The sequence below is a fragment of the Mastigoproctus giganteus genome, chromosome 6, assembly GCF_048544385.1.
Source record: "Mastigoproctus giganteus isolate SK-2022 chromosome 6, ASM4854438v1, whole genome shotgun sequence".
NCBI classification, from domain to species: domain Eukaryota; kingdom Metazoa; phylum Arthropoda; class Arachnida; order Uropygi; family Thelyphonidae; genus Mastigoproctus; species Mastigoproctus giganteus.
The window spans coordinates 117,631,680-117,642,419 of NC_143580.1; the positions used below are offsets into that span (position 1 = coordinate 117,631,680).

The window sequence follows — 10,740 nt, forward strand, 5'->3', positions numbered from 1 at the left end:
TTAAGAAATTAAAGGCAGATCAAAGATTACACTCCACGCAAGTTTAAGTGCTCAATTATTTCACCAAATTTCCAGCTCTTGATATATCTGCACACCATGCCGCTCAAAGAATATTTAGAGAACCCCTCAAGGATAAGAACATCTAAAAAACAAACTAGTTGAACTAAGCAGATAATGCTAAGAAGCAGCACCCTTTCCGCATTATTGTTTCTTTTAAACATTATGCCACCATTTGAAATTGTGACCATAACTCTTCAATAAAACAGTCCACATTTAATCAAGTCATTACACTCCTTCAAATGTTAAATAATATGATGTGTGATTTGCTAGATCAATAATTGTTTCATCAAATTCCCTTTTGGAAGTTGTTCACCATAGCTAATTAAATCACAAGGGTGATCCTGGCTTAGTTATAAGCAGCTCTAGAGATAATGTCATAAAGAATCTAAAACAAGGAGAAAATGTTTTTGTTCAGTGAAGAAGTACATTGTTAATATTTGTGGCTAATAATAATGTGACTACATTGTGCACCAGTTCCCACTTTAAAATGATGCTCTTACAAATGCAGAAGTAGCACAAATTTCCAGTATTTCTCAGTACTATGGAATATAAACAAATAGATCATATTTCAACACCTCAACATTATATCCTGTAGCATAATTGAAATACTGAGATCCTAAAATAAAATATTTAAAAAAAAATTGTTTTTATGAATTCTGTAATTCACACCATGATTTAATTTGTTATATAATGTTTATAATTATTTAAATTGCTATTATTATTTTTTGAGCTTCATACAGAAATTGTTGAAGTTAAACATAAAAAAGGCACCTGAGGTGGATGGGATCTATCCAGTTATATTAAAGGAGGCAGCAAAGGAAGTAAGCAAACCATTAACCATAATTAGGAGGGCATCCTTAGATTAAGGGGATGTCCCCATGGACTGGAGATGTGCAAATGTATCCCGAATTCACAAAGTGGGATCAATGGGTGACAAATAATTATAGACCTGTTAGTTTAACTTCTGTTCTGGGGAAAATAATCGAGTCACTGGTTAAAGAGGTGATACAGGATCACATAGACAAGACTGCAATAATAGTTCAGATGCAGCATGGGTTTACTAAGGAGAAGACTTGTCTGACCAATTTGATTGAATACTACGATGTGGTCACAAGTAAACAGGATGTAAAAAGTAATTTTGATATCATATACTTGGATTTCAGGAAAGCTTTTGATACCGTTGCACACGGAAAACTGTTGTACAAATTGGAGCAGTATGGTATTAAGGGCAAGTTGCTACAATGGATAAAAAGGTTGTTGAATGGGAGAAGATAGAGTGGCAATCAATGGATGCTGCTCTTTGTCGACTAATGTTATTAGTGGAGACGACCCAGGGTTCGCCGTTGTGCCCGCTGTTGTTTTATATATTTATCAATGATATTGATAAAGGTAATGTCCAAGTATGTAGATGATACAAAGGTCGGCAGGGTTGTTAATGGCAGTGTGCTACTGGAACAGAATCTAGAAAAGTTGGGCAGATGGGCTGAGAAGTGGCAACGGAAGTTTAACATTGGCAAATGCAAAGCACTCAATATGGGTAGAAGTAACCCCAGAGAAACATACCAAGTGTGGTACTACACTTAGGGTTGTAGAAAATGAAAAAGACCTGGAAGTAATTGTGCAACCAAATATGAAGTTTTCTAAGCAGTGGACAAGCTGCCAGAGCAGGTCATGGGGTATTGTCAATGATATACAGGAATTTTGATAGTAGGGAAAAGGAGATGATCCCTTTGTAGAAGGCAATGGTCAGACCATGCCTTGAGTACTGTTGTTGTTATTGGGTTTTAGGAGCATTGGCAACTAAGGCCATGTTGCACGGTGTATACTGTCTGTATATTGCATGTGTTCTGAGGTCAATTTTCTGCTTGCTGGGTGAAAAACCCACGTTTCTGAGAGAAAAACCATGCTACCCTCGCCAGAGACCGACAAACTCAACCGTGTTGTGAAAAAGACCAATAAAAATTTCTTCCATAATCGATGGAATTCAAACTCAGGTCTTTTCCATTGTTGTGGGGAGGACAGTGATCCTACCAATTGTGCTACCCACGAGGGCATCTTGAGTACTGCATACAGGTCTGGAGGCTTCGTTTTAGGAAGGATGTAGAGTTGTAAGACTGAGTACAGAGAAGGGAAACAAAATTGGTGAGGGGGGAATGAAGGGGGTCCTCTTACGAAGAAGGATTTAGTTCTGCAAATTGCAGCATCTGGATTTGGTTTTTTTAGGAGCATTAGCAACTAAGGCCATATTGCTCCGGGATATGCAGTGGTCATTCCCTGACCTTTCCGCATCCTCCGTATTTGGTGGTGATGGGCTCGAACCCCGGTCTAATCAAGAAGCGTGTGCTATGGACTGCTGCTCCTTCCCACCTGGCTACGGAGGTGCTACCACAGCAGCATCTGGAGACTAGGCACTTGCGAAGTGATTTGATTGAGGCCTTGAATGGGTTGAGCAGGCTCAATGCTGATGGGATTGTCCCTCTTGCTCAGATTACAAACCTGAGGTGGGCATAAATTCATATCAAACAAACTTCCATCTGTTGTGGTAGTTGATAACTTAAATAAATTTAAAGAACTGGACAAACGTTTAGAGCAACGAATGTGTGAAATGGGATTTTTTTTTGGCTGATGGTGTGTATGCTTGCATCATATGCCTCTACTAATGCTAAATAGGATGCACTGATAATTCGAACATACCAGAAGCTCAAGTGCAAAATCTTATTTTTTTATAACAATTTGAAATACGAAGATTAAAATGTATATAAATTAAGACATGAGGAATAGGGAAATCGAGGTTTAATTTGGTATATGTTTTTCAATTATATTTATTTATTTTCTCTTTTTTTTGTATTGCATCATATTTTCTTCGTTATGTAGTTTTTTGACCATTTTTTTTTTTTTAAATTTTAATTTGCTTTCTGCATACTAGCCTTCTAAAATTTACAATCATGATTTCAGTTTCAATGTTACCAACCTTGGTTATATTTGCCTTATTACACAAATTGGTAAAAACAGCAATGCATATTTTCAGTTCAGAAAATAAAGCAAAATATGCCATTTTTTAATCCAAAGGTTATTTCAACTCTATGTGGTTCTTCCCTCAACCACCAAGGTAGTGCAAAAATAATGCCAGAAATTTATGATATCTTAAGTCTGAAAAGAATTCACAAACACACAAAAAAAAAAAAACCACTTAGAGAGCTGTAAAAAAAAAAGTTTAAAGTGAAAGGGAGTCCTGTTGTCACTAAAGTTTGAAAATCACTTTTAGAAACTAAAACTTTAATGTACTACTCAAAATACTCATATTCATTTCATCCATTATTTACACAAATTTATTTTAAAAAATGTTTCTGCAATTATATCTCAATAATTGTCCCCCAACAATTATACTTAATAAAATAACATGTGATTTAATATTTTAGTGAAAATATATATTGTGCTTCAGAACCAACACTCATTGGTACAATCTTGACGCTGTTTTAATTTCTTGGAGTGATCCATAAATTCAAATATATTGTCAATTTATGACAACTACGTTTGATTAATCGTTATTATCATGGATACCTCCCTTATATTTGGCCCTTTTATCACCGATTAGCATTTTCCCTTCCTAATTGCCAATCGCAGTTGTGACGTTTATCAAGTATATAGGCATATAATTAACAGGAAACCCATCCCTTTAGAAGTATACACTTCATCTTGAAAAGTGAACTGTTGTTCTGCGTTTTTTTTTTTTTTTTTTATTTGTTTTACTTGTTATAATTGAAGAGAAAGTATTTTCTCCAACCGAAGTTAAGCTTCATGGTTGCTAAGGCGACTGACAATATGTTTGTTACGAATCACCCTTCACGCTGCCAACACATTTATCCTAGTAAAATTATTGTTTCCTCTTTCTTTTCTTTTTTTTTTAAACTACAGTAACACTAATTGATTCAAACAGAGAACTAAATGTTTTGATGAATCAAAGGCCACTTTACACCCAGCGCCACAAAATGTCAACTGTGATGATTGTTTTGATCAAACGTTTTGTAAAAATTTGGCACACTATTTTGTCTTTTTTTATTATTATTATTGTTTACAATATCTACACTAATTAGTTCCGCTTTATTAGGGCCATCGATCTCAGTTATTGTTCGGAAGAGCGAATATATCAAAAGAATAGAGGTCAGAAAATTCTTCTATTTGTTAACATACAGTATCAAAATATAATGTCCGGTTTTAAACCTAAAATACAGAAGGGAAGATACCAAAATCTTTAAAAATTATGATAGACAATCACACCCTCACTCGCACATGCATTGGTTATATGCATTACACATCGCGCGCGCACGCACACATCATACATAGAAACAAACATATACATGTATATACTGTGTACTTCTTTAATTTAAATAAATATATATTTTTATATATATGCATACACACGTGTGTGCATATATATACTGTATATGCACATATGTGTATCTTTATACGTCTCTGAATACACATACACACGAACACAAAGGACATTTTTAGTGCCGTTAGCCAGTTGTTACAAGGCTAATGGCGCACATGACTGCCATGCACTACGCACGCGACCTAACATCCCGTGCAAAAAGCTGAAATTATAAATGTTCTTACCTTTTAGAAACAATATGTTTTAACTGGTGTACTGTATCAAATTTCAGAATTATAAACATGCAACTGCTTTTGTTAACAACAACGTTTCAAAATGGCGCGCAAATGTTCAATTTGAATTTTGAATGTATATGACCACTGGGTATCTCCTCCGCCAAAAGGCGTATAGTTTTAGCCAATCATTCGTTTCGTAACCGAGAATAATTACTGAATAACAACATTTTAAATTTAAATGTATTATTTCTTATTCTTTTTGAAAAACTAAACAATCAAAATACGTGAAGGTGACACTACTTTTGTTAGTAAACATCCTTGAATATTATTTAAAACCACTTTCTTCTCTGGAATTTCATTTAGTGAATTTATTGTTACTGTTATGTCCGAACATGTATTACAAGATATGAGTGTCTGGAGTAGTTATAAAAAATGCATAATCAAAATTAACTGTGTAAAATACTATGGAAATGTCTTTATTGCAGAGTTGTAGTTAACCGCTTCATAGACCGAACTACCGTGTGATTGCTGTGTATTATAATGAAAATAAATGGAGGAGTGGTACTTCGTAGTAACTGACTATTGATTTTTCTCCATATTATAATTTTCTTAGTCTACGTTGAAATTATCATTAATTGCGGGAAAAGAGTAATCACTTTACATGTATTTTAAAAATTTTAGGTTTATCGCCAATTTTAAGGTGTATTTTCATGCAAATGAAATCGGCTTCATCTGAGTTTGAGGGGAATATAAATCCCATTTGTTAAGTTACTGTAGACCAGGAATAAATTCTGAGTCGTAGCGAAAGCTTTATACACTCGTTTTTTTTGGGGGGGGGGGGGACATAAATACTGTTATATATTTAGCTGGATATATGAAATATACTCAAACAATCCCATTAATTTTCAGTTGTTGTTACAGTAACTTGTAAAAACATTAGTACGTTCGCTTTCAAAAATTAATAGCGTAGAATATTTTAAAAAGTTAACTTTCTAAAGTTTTTAAGGATGATGAACTTTACATAATATCATTCCTAGAAGTGTGGTTAGGATTGATATTAGTACACAATTATCCATTCAGAAAAATTCAGTTAATTATAAATTGTGTTCTTTGATGGGAATCATAGGGGAGGGAAGTAGGCAGGCTTGTTTATATTCATAATTAATAGGAAGTTACAAGAAAATTAACACGGAAAAATTGCAACAATATATATGTTGGTGCCCAAAAGTTAGGTTAAAACTGTAGAAACATACCAATAAAAATATGTAATCGAAATTTACCGAAATATGCCTCTATTTTCATGATTATTATTATTAGCTACATGGTGCAAGGAAGCCTGAGGCTTATGCTGCACCAGCCAAAAAAAAAAAAAAATTCCCCAGCTACCCTAAAAGAGAGAGAGTCAAAAAAAGAAGAGAAGAATGATGATATCCAGCTCAGGACCCTGGGTGTGCCAAGCCCATACTCACCAGATGTGAGGCCCTAGGGTTTACAAGTTGTACATAGAGAAGTAATGAAATTTGGTATGATCAGTCAAAGTGAGGAAGCAATAGCCAGCCTTTTTATTTTTGCCTCTAAGCTCTTGTATTTGAATACACATACTTTTCTGTTGTCATGAAACCAAAATACAGAATAGCCCAGTATTAAAGCTAGCCTTGTATAATTCAAATATTTACGAAGAAGATTGATCAGCTAAATTACTTTTATAATGAGCCCTCAGTCTGTTTACAAATCTGATGATATCACCTTATGTTGATAAATCCCAGCCCTTTACAAAAGCACATGTTGACATGACAGAATTTGCAGTCTGATTTAGATTCAAAAATATGATTGCCTATTCCATGTAAAGAATCCCCACATTGAAGAAATTTGTAGAACTCCTATATAGAACCCCCTGAAAGCATCACCCAGATCTTGTCCTTGGACACACACCTTTGTGTAGTCAAAAGTGCCTTTGCCAACATTGTGGTGATTTGTATAGTCATCACCACTACACACATATGCACCCTGTACAAGAAATTAGGTGTTCATGTAATTTTCCAATTAATAATGTGTAACACCTCCCTTAGCATAAATCACTTTTTGAATTATTGTTGGTAAGAATTCAACTAGACCTCTTAAATAGTTTATGTCAATATTAGACCATTCTGAAAACAACTGAGTCCAAATTTATTCAGGTTTTGTGAATGCAGTTGTGTTTTCACTTTCCATGCAAGATAATCTCATATATTCTCTATAGATTTTACATCAAATGACTGAGATGATGTGTAATCAATTTAAATATCCTACCATTCCCTGAAATTAAGTAGAGGCTCTGCAAATGGACATTTGTGTTCCTGTATTCCAGACTGTCATGATTTTGAGGGACATCCAAAATCCTAAGAGCCACTCACAAGCTCAGTATATGGCAAAACAACCTGATCATTTAGAATATTTGTAGAGCCAGTCTGATTCATTCTGATTGGTAATTAAAGTAGAGAACCCATTTCATAACAGTTATCCTCAAAGCATCACTGGCTTGCCACAGCTTGTGCAATACTTTCCACATAAGCTGGATGAAATGCATCATTGCTTCCCCTGTGAACCTAGTGCCCGACGTCATTACATAATAGGCAAAGTTTGGATTCCTCAGACCACATCACAACCTTCGAATTATCAGCAGTCTAGTTTTTTATGCCTTTTAGTGCATATTAGTTGCCTTTTTTTTATGCTCGTCTGTTGATCTTTTTGAACATTGGTCTTTTTCCATACACCAGATATCTACATTATGTAATTCTCTTCATGCTGTTCTCTCATAAAACAGCTGAAGAGGTCCTTGGTTAATTGTTTGCAGCATTTCTTGTCTTTGAAATGTTTTCCTTTTAATAGACATGATGTTTGTTGCCGATCATAGAGTTTCACAGTTCTGCTACTGATTTCTTGTTCGATTTACACCATTCCTTAAATCTCTTATTACTGTCCTTTCTCAAACATCAGCATATTGAACTACTCCAACAGGATCTCCTTTAGACTTGCCAAATACCATTACTACTTTTTGTCACTCACTCACTCATTGACACATATTCTACACCCCCATCTTGTTCTTCATCACTGTTGGCATATGCTTAAATGAATTTATATTCCCTTCACTATTGAATCCCATCTTGTTAGGAGGAGAAGGGGGTGAGGGCAATAAAAACCATTGACCATTTTGCATGTTCCTCCCCATATACAGTCTGTTTTCATGCTGGTGTTCCTGCCACTACTGGTGGTTTATCTTATAATGATGGACTGGACTATTATATAATAAATTGTTATTATTTTTTTTAATACTGAAGCTGAGGGTTATATGGATTTTTTTTGGAAACTTTTTTTTTCATCCAGGAAAACCAACTGTAGAAAAACACAATTTTCAAATATGAAATGCTGATGTCTCATGGTCCCAGTAGCCTCAGAGCAAATCTAAATCAGCTCCCTACAGCCTCTTGCTGTTCAAAACAAGAGTGCAGTCATTTTTGGTTTTTTGGTGGGTTTTTTTTTTTTTTTAGGAGCATTAGCAACTAAGGCCATATTGCTCCGGGGATATGCGGTGGTCATTCCCTGACCTTTCCATATTTGGTGGTCACGGGCTCGAACCCCGGTCTAATCAAGAAGCGTGTGCTACACACTGCTGCTCCTGCCCACGGAAGCGTCTGCAGTCATTCTGGGAAGAGGCAAGTTCTTGGCTGACTGTGACTTGCAAGAAATTTCTCCTGTTTATTGATACTTGTTGCTATAACCTTGAAATTATCATTATTATTATTATTTTATTATTATTATTAGCCATATGGTGCAAGGAAGCCTGAGGCTTATGCTGCACCAGCCAAAAAAAATTCCCGAGTTACCCTGTGAGAGAGAGAGAGACAGAAGTAGAAGGGAATCACCAAGAAAGAAGAATAATGATATCCAGCTCAGGACCCTGGGTGTGCCTAGCCCATACTCACCAGATGTGAGCCCCTGGGATTCTTGACATATTTAAAGCACTGATCACCTCTGTGACTGTCCTGTTAATAGCTATTCACCACTATAAACTTTACAGACAGCATTTCTTGAGTATATATTTCATTCTATATTGCATTCTACAGAAAAAGAAAACCTAATGAGGTACTTTCTGTACTGTATTAGAATTTTCATAGTATGCACTTTTAAAGCCGGCCTGATTTGCATGTTCCAGTGTTGAAAATCAAGATATTTGGGTTGAATCCAATCTTGATCTTCACCATAAATGCAGTTACTTCCATGTTAACAACACTGTGTGTAGATATATGATGCATGCATTGTATTTAAAATCACAGCCAGCCAAAGTTGGCACTAGAAAAGTCAAGTATTTCATATTATTCAGTCAGTACCCAAGATATAATTACTATTTTGAATACGTTGTATTATAAAGCTAATGCTACAAATTTCTGCACTGTAAATAAATAGTGTGTACAAAATGAAACGTATAATACTATTTATTTTAAATTTTTAGTATTTAAAAGTTTAATTTAAAAATTATTTTATTTAAAAAGCATTTAGAAATGCTTTTAATAATTTTTGTGTTTTTTTTTTTTTTTAAACCCCTGGAAAATCCAGCCATGAAGGATATGTTTCAGGTGTGTATTTTATGTCTCCAGTAAAGAATATTTGTATTAGACCATTATTTCATGCTTTACTGCTCTTACATTATTGGGTAAATAGTCACTCTTCGAATGCAACACCTTGGTAGACCAGTAAAGGTACTACAATTTTTATTAGTTGATAACTTTTGTAAGACATGAGGTTGGTCCTTGAGGTTGTCACAGACATTCTCTCAGATATGCCAGACAAGCTGTTCTTGCTACCTGGGAGTCTAAAACGCTGATGGAACTGATATTCGGGTGACACTCAAGTCAAAGTGGACCCAATTTCGACGAAGTCCGGACGGTCTATGACAGCCAAATCCTCTGTTTGCACCTTCACGATGGTGGGACTGTTAGTAATCCTGGGTATAACCTTCATGCACAAGTACATGGTGGGTGACCACCCAGGTGTGAACCAACGTAAGCAGGGGTCGAGGTGTGGCGCCCACACCACATGGAGGAATGCCGCCCCTCTATGTTACCAGGCAGTACTAGGTGGTAGATGACTCTCATCAACCGGTGAAATACCACCACTTTGCTTATTGGAGGCTTGAAGTGGTGGAACCCATGTTTAGTCTCTAGAGCTAAGTTCCGGCCAACCCTTCCCTATCTCTTCCATCATGCAGTATGATTGACGATTTTTGAGGTTATGATTAACATCGTGGCGAGATCCAATATTCCTTACATTTCGAGGGTACAGCTCTAAAACGGTGTTTGCAGGCCGGCCGCTAGTTAGTACACCGGACTGAACCTATTGGTAACTCTCTAGGAAGCTTCCGGATCAGCTAGTGTATAATCTTGCTACCTCTACTCTGCCAGACAGTGACTGGAGGGAGTCCGAGTAGTGTGTATGCGGGGAGCATTGTCGAGGCCACGTTATGTCAAGGATCTGAGTATATTCTTACCACATGTACGCCATATCCAAAAATTTCATTACTTCATACAGCATGTCCCACCCACTTTTTCTTACTATTGAATACACCATGAATTGTCAAAATAATAGAGCAAGCTTATCTGTGAAAAGATCTAAACCTCCCAAGGACTTCCTAATTCATTTCACAAATATACGTGGTCTCAATTCTAATCTCAACGATGTCCATTTCCACTTGCAGTCTTCCAAACCCCATGTACTTTTTCTGACTGAATCTCAGTTATCAGTTGATTCAACTACTGCTCATCTCAGATGTCCAAATTATTTGCTGTATGATTCCTTTCGCCTCAAAGGTGGTACTTGTGCATATATCCGCTCTGATATTCCCTGTCAAAGACTTGGCAATTTGGAATCTCCTCTCTTTGATCTTCTCTGGCTTAAAATCTCTCTACCTCATTGTGTAAAATTCATCTGTTGTCTCTACCGTTCTCCCAACTCCACTAATCACTTGGAGCTCTTTGACTTCCTCTCTTTGCAACTTGACTTTGTCCAGTCCAACTTTCCTAACAGTGAGGTAGTTTT

General features: G+C 36.0%; 1 protein-coding gene across 1 annotated transcript in view; it reads right to left on the reverse strand.

Moving 5' to 3' along the window:
- The window catches only part of LOC150084528 (dual specificity tyrosine-phosphorylation-regulated kinase 1B-like), a 378,795-nt gene extending 374,072 nt beyond the window's left edge, over window positions 1-4,723 (reverse strand). Inside the window, exon 1 of the mRNA XM_090376473.1 lies at window positions 4,678-4,723. The gene's annotated coding sequence lies outside the window, so the exon portion shown is untranslated. The remainder of the gene's footprint in view (window positions 1-4,677) is intronic.
- Window positions 4,724-10,740: the final 6,017 nt, after the last annotated feature.